The sequence below is a fragment of the Amblyomma americanum genome, chromosome 6, assembly GCF_052857255.1.
Source record: "Amblyomma americanum isolate KBUSLIRL-KWMA chromosome 6, ASM5285725v1, whole genome shotgun sequence".
Classification (NCBI taxonomy): Eukaryota; Metazoa; Arthropoda; class Arachnida; order Ixodida; family Ixodidae; genus Amblyomma; species Amblyomma americanum.
This window is the reverse complement of record NC_135502.1, coordinates 60,939,853-60,950,556: the sequence shown is the minus strand read 5'-3', so window position 1 is coordinate 60,950,556 and position 10,704 is coordinate 60,939,853.

Below are 10,704 nucleotides of genomic sequence, written 5' to 3'. Positions count from 1 at the left end.
AACAGGTAGATGCGAATGTCACTGATGGGGTCAGATGGAAATTGCAGAAGGTGTCTTGCGGACCCTATTCAAACAAGGCGTAATCGCACTGCACAACTCGGTGCGGATACTTCGTAAATCTTTACTGTAAAATTTTAAATTCTTGGGTTTAGCGTCTCGTAGTGACATATGGGCTACAGGGGACGCCGTAATGCTGGGCTCCGGATTAATTTAGACTACCTGGAGTTCTTTAACGTGCACTGACATCGCACAGCACACAGGCGCCTGTTGCACTTGGCCTCCATCCAAACGTGGCCTGTATTGAACCAGGGGCTTCCGGCTCAGGAGCCGAGCACTCTAACCACTGAGTCACCGCGGCCGGTGAATCTTTAGTGTGCTGCAAAGCGGGACAGTGATATGGCTGATTAACGTCTAGCTCAATATTTTTACCCGAGACCCTCAAGCTTGAGTTCGGACATTTCCAGAAGGTATAAATTACAGTTAGCATTAACCCGAGTGGAATCATACGAGTGTGAAAGGAGGACACACAAATTTCCGAAATGTAGAATGAACCGTAACTAGAATTCCTTTTTCGATAAGGTGTTAATAGTATTTATTTTTTCTAGGCTAACAAGTTTTGAATGCGAAATTTCGCACGCTTAAAAGAATACCCAAAACTAGGTCACGCTGAAGTCTTTTTTTTTTGACGGTCAAAACTGAAGAGCCTGTGTACTTGCTTCCATGTCTTCCTCCTGTTTGTAGTCTGGCTTTGCACCGCAATTCCGATTTGCTGTGCCTCCTTCAAACAGGTAACCAGGCCTTCACGAACGAGAAACTGACTGAAATTTGTGATAAGCCTTGCTTGCACACTAAACCTCATAGCTATACAAAGAGCGATAGGAGGCTTGAATATTGCAGAAAAAAAAGCGCTCGTAACAATTATTGCCTCTTGTGGGGACGGAAAAGTTCGGGCTTGTTTCCGAAGCCACTCCGATTTCTGGACACACTTAGCCCTTCGGGGAGCACTGAAACTCGTTGAAAAGACTCTTTCGTTCATGGTGTATGAACACCGCAACAAAGGCGGGACAAAGGCAAGACAAGCGCAGACTTGCAACTGAGTTTATTGAACAACGAAAAGTGGGGACCCCCTTTTGTCGTGTTTTTATATTTTATTGTTCACGTTCACTATATGTTACCACTTTTCGTTTTCAAATAAACTCAGTTGCTAGTCAGCGCCTGTCTTGCCTTTGTCCCCCCTTTGTTGCGCGGTTCACCCACAATGAATGCTTACCAACTCGCCCAAATCTCAACTGTACACTTTCGTATTTTAAAAAAATCCGCCCATGGCATCGATATCGATTTTTTTTCTTACTAGGTATTGTTAGAACACTCTGCGAATACTGGAATCGACTGCCTTCAGATGGTTTTCTTGGAGAAGAGAGACTTAAACCGACTTTCCAGAAAATCCCGTTCCTTTAGCTTCCTGCCTTTTAAAGTGCGATGCGAGCGATCACCGCACCAGTTATCGCGGCATACCCACTTCGACCTAGCTCACGTACGAAAAGATTGACTGCCTGAATGGCGGCTGGTTAAATATACGTATTCACTACGTCTACGGTGTTGTGTGGTGTTTTATGGCGCATAGGCAACTAAGGCTATCATGCGCCAACCGCACGGCGCATTTTCTGGAATTTGAAAGGAACCTGTAAAATATATTTAAAATCTTATAATTTGTTAAGAAGCTTCGACTCTTTAAAAAACATAAAGCACAAGGTACGTTCATAAGTGGATTTTCTACGGTGTCTGCTGCATGCTATGCTATGTGTATGCTATGCTACTGCTATGTCTACTGGAGTTACTAGGTGAATAAAGAATAGGAGTTGAGCGTGTGGCTAAAATACAACTGCGACAGCGTTTTCTCGTCCCTGAGTGACATAAAAGGAAAGCTTTCACGGCAAGCACAACGGGAAAGATTGGCCGTATAGCATGAGACCCGCATTCGTGCGGTGGGGCGGAATTTTCAATTCTGACCAGACAAAAAAAAAAGAAATGAAGAAAAAAAGACAAGACAAAAAGAATAAAATGCCACCCAAGAAACAGAAAGAAGCTAAAAACAAACAGAAATTCGTTTGTCTGTGTGCTGTCATTGAAAAATGACAAAGGGGAAGCGGCAGATAATTTTTTTTCTTGTGAGCGGAAAAACTCCGCGATACTGACAGTGAAATTAGTTCCACTGCCGTGACCATCGAACGCTGGCAGTTCCCCTCCCGTCAACGCATAGTAGTGGCTGTCCTGTAGTCGACAAACACCGCCTCCGTATTCCCGCCGTTGAAGTTTGCGCTCACTGCCAGGTGGGGTGGATACGTAGGTTTGGTGCTCGATGAACTTTTATTAGCACAAAAAACTTGTTCATGTAACGTTTCAAGGGCTTCAGCGGCAGCTGTTTGGGTAGTGAGATGAGGAAAAAAGAATGAGACTAAAGAATGTGTACGGGGGTCATTTGCTAGTGCATTTAACTGTAACGCCGACGTAAAGGGGTCACGCGGCCCATTCAAATGGGTCACGTGACAAGCGGCTATAATTCGGCTATAATAGCTGGCTGTGGTCTGGGTGTAATGTATCGTGCGACGAGTTGCAACAGGGCAAATTATTTGAGATTTGCTTTATACTTCGGTACGCCGCGATGGTCCACGCACATAACCCGACGATCGTAGTTTTGCGGGTCGTAGTTTTGCGGGCGCATCAAGTTGACCGTAGTGGCCACGGTGAAAGCTTGAATGTACATTAGCAGTGGCTCTGGGCATGCCCTTGGCAGGTTCTGGTCCGTCAGTTGGGTCTGATGTGTAGGAGCAATGTGGGCAACACGGCCAGTGTAGTGCTAGGGACTGCTTTTTTCTGGACCTCGAAGCAGGCGGCGCTTCTCTTCGCCTGGTGAAAACTATACCAGAACTATACGGTACCGGTAAACGCGCACTACGGGAGCTTGAAGCCCCAAGCTGTTCTGCGAGCGCAATATAGCGGTGCCCTTTATACAGGACTATATAGATTTGGCCTACTGCCGACGCGGTGGCTCAGTGGTTATGACGCTCGGCTGCTGACCCGAAAGACGCGGGTTCGATCCCGGCCGCGGAGGTCAAATTTAGATTTATGCGAAATTCTAGAGGCCCGTGCTCTGTGCGATGTCAGTGCACGTGAAAGAACCCCAGGTGGCTGAAATTTCCGGAGCCCTTTACTACGGCGTCCCTCATAGACTGAGTCGCTTTGGGACGTTAAACACCCACAGCCGTAACCTAACATTTGGCCAATTTATCGTGAACTGTTGTTCTCTCACTTGAGCGTCAACACACACTTCATGATATCTTGCTAGCCACCGCGCTCTTGTTTAGCGCAGCTCAAGTTATGGTGCAATAACAAAGTTATTCACTTACCTCTTCTTGAAAATTTCTTAGAGAAGGACGAGTTTTTATTCCGCATGGTGCGACTAACCCGCTCTTCATAATGATAGTGCGGATGCACAGGGCGTTTACTCTAGCCCGACAAAAGCAGATGAAGTCGGCTTGCCGGGATGAGTCAACCCGATTTCACGGTGCATGCACATCCTCGTTTGCATGTGCCCTGCAAGAGCGAGTGGAGTCAGGCGTTGGGTTGGTCAAGGTCTCAATGCGTTTACACGACCTCGATCTTAGTATGTCAAGACCGTCGCGGCAAGCAGCGACGCCCAGCGTCGAGAAGGGCAGTGCGAGCGTGCGATGGCGGCGTCTAAGACCACGGCGAGCTGCCCCTGTCTCGAAGGCGGGACGGCGACAACATAAAACGTCTTCTATTTTAGGGCTTCCTACTCCTCTTTCCTAGTACTAACGTAACCTAAGCGAGTCTGACTGAGGCAGCCTATTCTGTGTAATCGCGGTGACTCAGGACAACCCGGCGGTCACTCTGCCAGACCTATTGGCGTCTACATGACAGGCAAATTTGAGCCCGACAAGAACTTGACGCGACGTAGTCGAACTCATGTAAACGGCCAGTGCAAGATTCCCAGGTAACGGAAGATCGCATGCTTTGTTGTCTTGCCTCGATGCCCCGATTGAAATGAGATGATATAAGCACAGTCGGGTCGAGCTTAGTACTTCTGAGTCCAATCGCTTTCGTCTGATTTCTGTAAACGAGCATACACATGGCGCCAGCATCACGCGGCAGCCGTTTACGCGATCAGGGGTTGAAAACAGCTCAAGCAGAATCCAGGTCAAGTTTTGCCACGGCTGCTTACACGTGCAGAGCGTTACATTTCGGCGCCAAACGACGTCCTTGAAAAGTCTTAGCTGTTGGCTAGTTGTTAGAGAGCACTGCTCACGGTGGTTTGGAAGCTCTAGAAAAAAAATGTCGCAACAACCGAGCTTTCCAGAACTACAGGCACAAAAGCGGGAAAAGGACAGGAAGGGAGCTGGTCGGAATGTAGGCCTGTCCTGGACTCCCTCTTTACTGCAGCGCCCTGGCCACGCTTATGCTCTCACAAGCAAAAACCCGCAGCTCTCACCCTTCTCCGCGACGAGAAAGTTGTCTCCATAGCGCAATAGAAAAAAAATACACGCACGAACATCGAACACAACAAACGCTTGTTCTGTGATATTCGCGCGCGTCTCTTTATATTAAGCTGTGATCAACTTAACGAATATGCACCGACTAGCCGAACAGCGTGCTCGTCTAAACCACAGAGACCAGGTTGGAATACATGCCAACTTCAGTAACATTTGTGAGAACGTCCAGACCACGAAATTGGCAAATAGCTTAATGCGGAATCTATCGTCCTGAAATACTGCGTCGACGGCGACTCAGCTTGCTCCAGTACCATGTCCAACTGCCGCTGCTTTTATATTGGCGACCGATCATATTTAATCAGTTCTGTTTCCTTCTGACGAACACAGCAACTATGGGAGAGGGCGCCCTGTTCAGCCAGCTTATGCCCACAGGAACCGCGGCCAGGGTGCAGGTTTCACGCCGGTTGCTCATTTTCTTAACCGCATGCGTCGCGTCGGAGCAAGTCAAGCAAGCAAGGTCAAGCTCAGGTCAAGGAGTTGCACCGACGCAGCCTGACAGATATGAGGCCCACATGAATAAGGAGAGCCTTGCGACTCTCGTCACCGACCTTGGTACGCACATGCACCCAATGTGCATGCCGGTGCCATTCTGAAATGACCCCGGTCGCCTGTCACTCTGGCCACCTATCTAGTTCTTCGCAGCGTAGTGAATGGAAAGCCCGGGGTATATTTTTTACTTATTCTTCCCCTACTTTGCTCGGTCTCTACTCGCCTACATCTTGCTATGTGCCGCGTTCTCAACCTGCTGCGGAGAAAGTCCTGCGGCCAGCAGCGTTTATATACCTCAACAGCAGTAAATCATGTTGCTGGCCGTGTGGATTGTGCGACCCTGGTTGCTCTCCCCGAGCAGCCTCTCGCGACCAATCATTAATTTACATACTACCTGCTACGGGGGCCAGTTTGCTCATAATCCGGTGATGACGTCGCAACGTCACGCGACCTAGGTGGCCCACCTAGGTTGCTTCTCAGGGGATTTTTCGCGCACAGCGCTGACGACGCCGCCGCCGCCAGATCTTTGTTTTAACGGGAGCCTTAGCGCTCTTTCATAACAAGGAACAGTACAAGCGCCTGTGAGCGTCTTTCCTTGTACTTTTACAACGAGAGCTGCGCCTCAAACGTACCAGGGGACGGACACGAAGGTTTGTCCGTGATCATGCGAGCACCCTTTGCACGTGCCTCGCGCTACCTCTGTCGTCTTCTAGTGGTGGTGGTGGTGGTGGTGGAGGTGGAGGAGGAGGAGGAGGAGGAGGAGGAGGAGGAGGAAAACGTTTATTTAACCAATGTATTGGCAGTTGGTCGCCATCCTCTTCGGGTGGTGTCCTTAGTCCAGGACTCCGCTGGCTGTCGCTATCTCGCGCACCCGCTGGTTCAGCTGTTGCTGGTCTTGTGGGTCTGTGCTGGATAGAGCAATCTCCTCAGAGGAGAATGTGGCATGGATGATGGGTGGTTGGTGCACTGGTGGGTTGGGGCATTCCCACAGTGAATGAAAGAATGTAGGTGTAGGATTGCTGCATGCTGGGCAGTATCCAGGATACCGTGTGGGGGCGCGGCCAACTCATGGTCTCGCGACCACCGCGATCACATGACCACATCTTGGGCGCAGTCCGTGTCTCGCGCAACGTGCAACCTTCGTCATACGCAGTGGTGGCCAAATGGATGAGAATCATCCTCACATGCGGGAGGTGCGGTGTTCGATTCCCAGTGCCGCCGGGTACCCACCGGTGATACAATCGATACAGGCTTTCCCCTGGCCTCTTGCTCGGCTTATCAGGAGTGAAATGCTTGGAAAATGGGTCTTTGACCACACCTTGAGTAATCGAAAATACCTTGTGCCATGGCACTCTTTTGCCATAGATTCTCTGGAGCCACAAAAATCCATACTCATCATCATCATCTACTTTTGTCGTCGTGAGGGTCACGCGCGGTCGTCAGGCGGCGTCGATGGCACCGAAACGCCCCTCGGACGCTCAGGCGCGTCTGTGTGGAAGCTGCAAGTATAGACATCGGGTGGGCCGCGTGGTCGTAAGGACCCATCAACATTTTCCGGTCGCAATGGGCGTGCTACCGGCTGCTATTTTTGACCAATCAGCATGGCGACAATGTCCATGTTCTCAGTGGCTAGTCTGACCTTCTGGTCCCTTTTCAGAACGGTCTAGTTCGGAACGTGAGTTGTTTCTTGCCTGTTACCGGCAACGAGAAACCAGATGCAGAACAAACTTCTGTTCACTTCCAAGACGCCACTGATTGGTTTGGCGGTTTGTGATTCGGGATCGCAAGAATGGAAAATCAAGCAGCGTGCTATCGCTCTGCGATTGTCGCTTTTCAGCCAATGCGACCATTCGACTGTTGCTTTTCGACCAAAATGGTCGCACGATCCCTGCCAGTCGCAAGCGTTAATAGAGTTCGCCAAAAGCTTCGAAACGCCCCCAGGACAGTCTGTTCGTTTGCGTAGGGAATATAAATCCTTACTGAGGAATAAGGCGAAATATCGACAAGACAGAGAATGAGACGGCAGACACAGCTCGTCGGCGTTGCTTAATTTTTCTTATTAGGCATCCTATTTAAGCACCAACTAGTCTGGCAGCATATGTTGCTGGGTTACAAGGAAAAGGGTTGTACTATGCAGACTTGCAGTGGGTGGACACCTGGACCGTACCATAAAGGGAGGAATTAAGGAAGAGGTGAAAGGTGCCGAGATTTTAAAGAGCGGACAAAGGACGACTTCAGATAAGATTATGCCATGGGGTGCTGGTCGTCAGTTTTGGTTTATTTGATATCTTTATGTGTAACTGGCTGATCGCTCGAAAGAAGGGATCAGAAGTTATTTTTATCGAGAAAAATACTCTGAAAGACAAAACCTTCTCAGTCACGAAGAGGCTTATTTTCGCTTTTACGCACATTCCTGTTTTTGCTAACTCGGTCACAAAACAGACATATAGAAATTTTTATGTATGAAATTACCGTAGAGTTCGTATAGTTATTTCTCCGCCAGCGCTATTAGTGGACATTCCCCGCATTTAGCCGCTTTCTGTATGTGTGTCTGTCCGTCTGTTCGTCCGTCCGTCCTCCGTCCGCCCGTCCATCCGTCCGTCCGTCCGTCCGTCCGCCCATCCGCCCGTCTGTCTGTCTGTCTGTCCGTCTGTCCGTCTGTTCGTCCGTCCGTCCTCCGTCCGCCCGTCCATCCGTCCGTCCGTCCGCCCATCCGCCCGTCTGTCTGTCTGTCTGTCTGTCTGTCTGTCTGTCTGTCTGTCTGTCTGTCTGTCTGTCTGTCCGTCTGTCTGTGTGTCCGTCCGTCCGTCCGTCCGTCCGTCCGTCTGTCTGTCTGTCTGTCTGTCTGTCTGTCTGTCTGTCTGTCTGTCTGTCTGTCTGTCTGTCTGTCTGTCTGTCTGTCTGTCTGTCTGTCCGTCCGTCCGTCCGTCCGTCCGTCCGTCTGTCTGTCTGTCTGTCTGTCTGTCTGTCTGTCTGTCTGTCTGTCTGTCTGTCTGTCTGTCTGTCTGTCTGTCTGTCTGTCTGTCTGTCTGTCTGTCTGTCTGTCTGTCTGTCTGTCTGTCTGTCAGTCAGTCAGTCAGTCCGCCAGTCCGTCCGTCTCTCTGTCTGTCTGTCAGTCAGTCAGTCAGTCAGTCAGTCAGTCAGTCAGTCAGTCAGTCAGTCAGTCAGTCAGTCAGTCAGTCAGTCAGTCAGTCAGTCAGTCAGTCAGTCAGTCAGTCAGTCAGTCAGTCAGTCAGTCAGTCAGTCCGTCCGTCCGTCTGTCTGTCTGTCTGTCTGTCTGTCTGTCTGTCTGTCTGTCTGTCTGTCTGTCTGTCTGTCTGTCTGTCTGAAGCCAGTTTCGGGGCTGGCTGGCGGGGAGGCCGAGCAGCCTCCCACGATTCACTGAACTGCCGCCTGACACGATGAGCACTCGGTGGACAGGTGATGAGCAGCCTGCCACGAAACTGGCTTCAGGCAAACTTACAGACAACGGCGAAATGCGGGGAATGGCCACTTTAAGTGCTAGCGCACAAAAAGGTAACCCGTTAACGGGCTTCTTCTTTACTACAATATCAAGTTTCCTCCGTCCCCTCTGCCGATCTTGGCTAATTCGAGATCTTTTCTCCTGTGGTCACTACATCTAACTTTTCCAAGAGCGTCTCCACATCCTACATGATGCCAGGCCGCTCGCAATATTTGAAGCCTACTTAATTTTTAGTCCCGGCCATTGGGGTGCCTCCACGTGCACTTCCGGATTTGTCGTTTCCTTCTGCGAACTGCAAAGAGAGCAAATGCAGAGAAGTATCGTTTAAAGAAGTCGAAAGGTAGCTGACAGGCAGTTGCAAGACAACGCATGTATAACATGTCTTCTGTGCGTCTTTGTTCCCTCGACGCTGGGCGTACCGTAATTGACCTCTCTTCTGACATCCTTTGTCAGATCCATAAGGCTGTCGTACATGCACAGCATGGAGTGAGAGTTACATCTTTCCGCTTTCGCGCAGACGTTGCTGCCAACTCGGCTTCCTTGAACGTCATTTTCTCTGATTTCTGTCAGCGTACTTTTCCTCATGCACAGCCAAATTTGTACAACGATTGCTTTTTGGCCCGCTCAGCTTGTTTGCTCAGGGGAAAACTCGCCGGAGCAAGAACTGTGATCTCATGACTGCAGCAATACGCTTCCATCTGTTCTAGGCGTTTTTGGGCGCCGGGAAAGCCATGCACCAGGCCAGGGACGCTTTTCCCCTCAGGAAAAACCGGTGGGTTGCCAGCTATACCACTTGATACTGAGCACGGTACGCCCCGCATACTAGGCAGGTGCTGTACCGATATAGGTCATTGCAACCGGGAGTCACGTCACTCAGAGACGAGCGGTGCCTTGCACGTGCGATCCTTAACGTGCTCTTTTACTTGATTACTTTTTAGACTTTTAAGGAAGGTAGGTGTTACTCAAAGGAATTCTGTGGTATTATGTAATAGTGCAGAGATAGCAAAACAACAGCAAAAAAAAAACTAAGGCGCTGTTGACGATGATCTTGCATCTAGCGACTTCTGGGATGCAGACTGCAGGAGGAAGGCGCTTCCATTCAATGGCTGTCCTCAGGGTTAACAATAGTTATTCATACTGTCGCAACAAGATGGGACATGTGTAGCTCTACTAAACTAACACTGTCGAACACTGAATTTTTTACGTCTCGCACATCCGGGGATATCTGCTGATGACTCCCCCGTGCGTCTTGTCATTCTTTTCTTACCGCGCCTATTCTAATCATTCATCTGTGCATTTTCTGCACATGCCATGATATGTATTACGCTTGTACCACCCTGCTAACAACATCCCATAGTGACTGCAGTGTTTAAAAGAATATAAATATAAAATAAAATAAATTTGAACGATCACGCGAAGTGATCTATTCTGCGCGATGCGGTCCACTGGTCGGCAGATAATGCTGTCCACCGTATTGCAAAATAACGGTATTTCAGTTTCCGATGGTTCAGTGTTTTCGTCTGTCGTATGAGGGCGTATTTAGTATTTTTAAATTTCCCCCTAAATCTACGAAGAAAGACCACCGAGAGCATGGCGTCCAAGGCGCGCGTCCTCGTCTCACACCCACCCTGTTCAGCAACGGCGACGTTGTCGTTGCAAGCAAAGGTCTTCATTAGAAATCGTCTGATTTCAGCTCTGAGAGAGATAAGTGCTCATCCAAGCGTGGAATATCGACAGGTTGTTGTTGTTGGTGATGGTGTTGTCATCCTCTGTCGGAGTGGCACATACCCACAGTGGATCGACCGGTCCCCGTCTGTAATCGTCGTTTGCACCTTTTCCGACGAAATTCGCTGCTTGGAGAGCTTCTTTGAAGGTTCCGAGCATGCTTTAACGATTCCGTACCACCAGAAGTGCATCGAATCGTGTTTTCGACAAGGCGGCCGGCGGTGGACCTTGGCACTGCACTTGTTTTGTTTTTTTACTGCGATTTTTTTTTTACTGAGCGGAAAGTTTAGCTTGAAAAATTCTGTAATGTTGAATGCTTGTTCCTGACATGTAACGCATAAAACTTAAATATCAGATTTTTTATTACATTTTCTGACAATGTATTTAATATTCTTGTAAATTTTTGCGCGAGTCTCTTTTTATCGATGTTGGTTTTCTTTTCATAAGCAATAGATA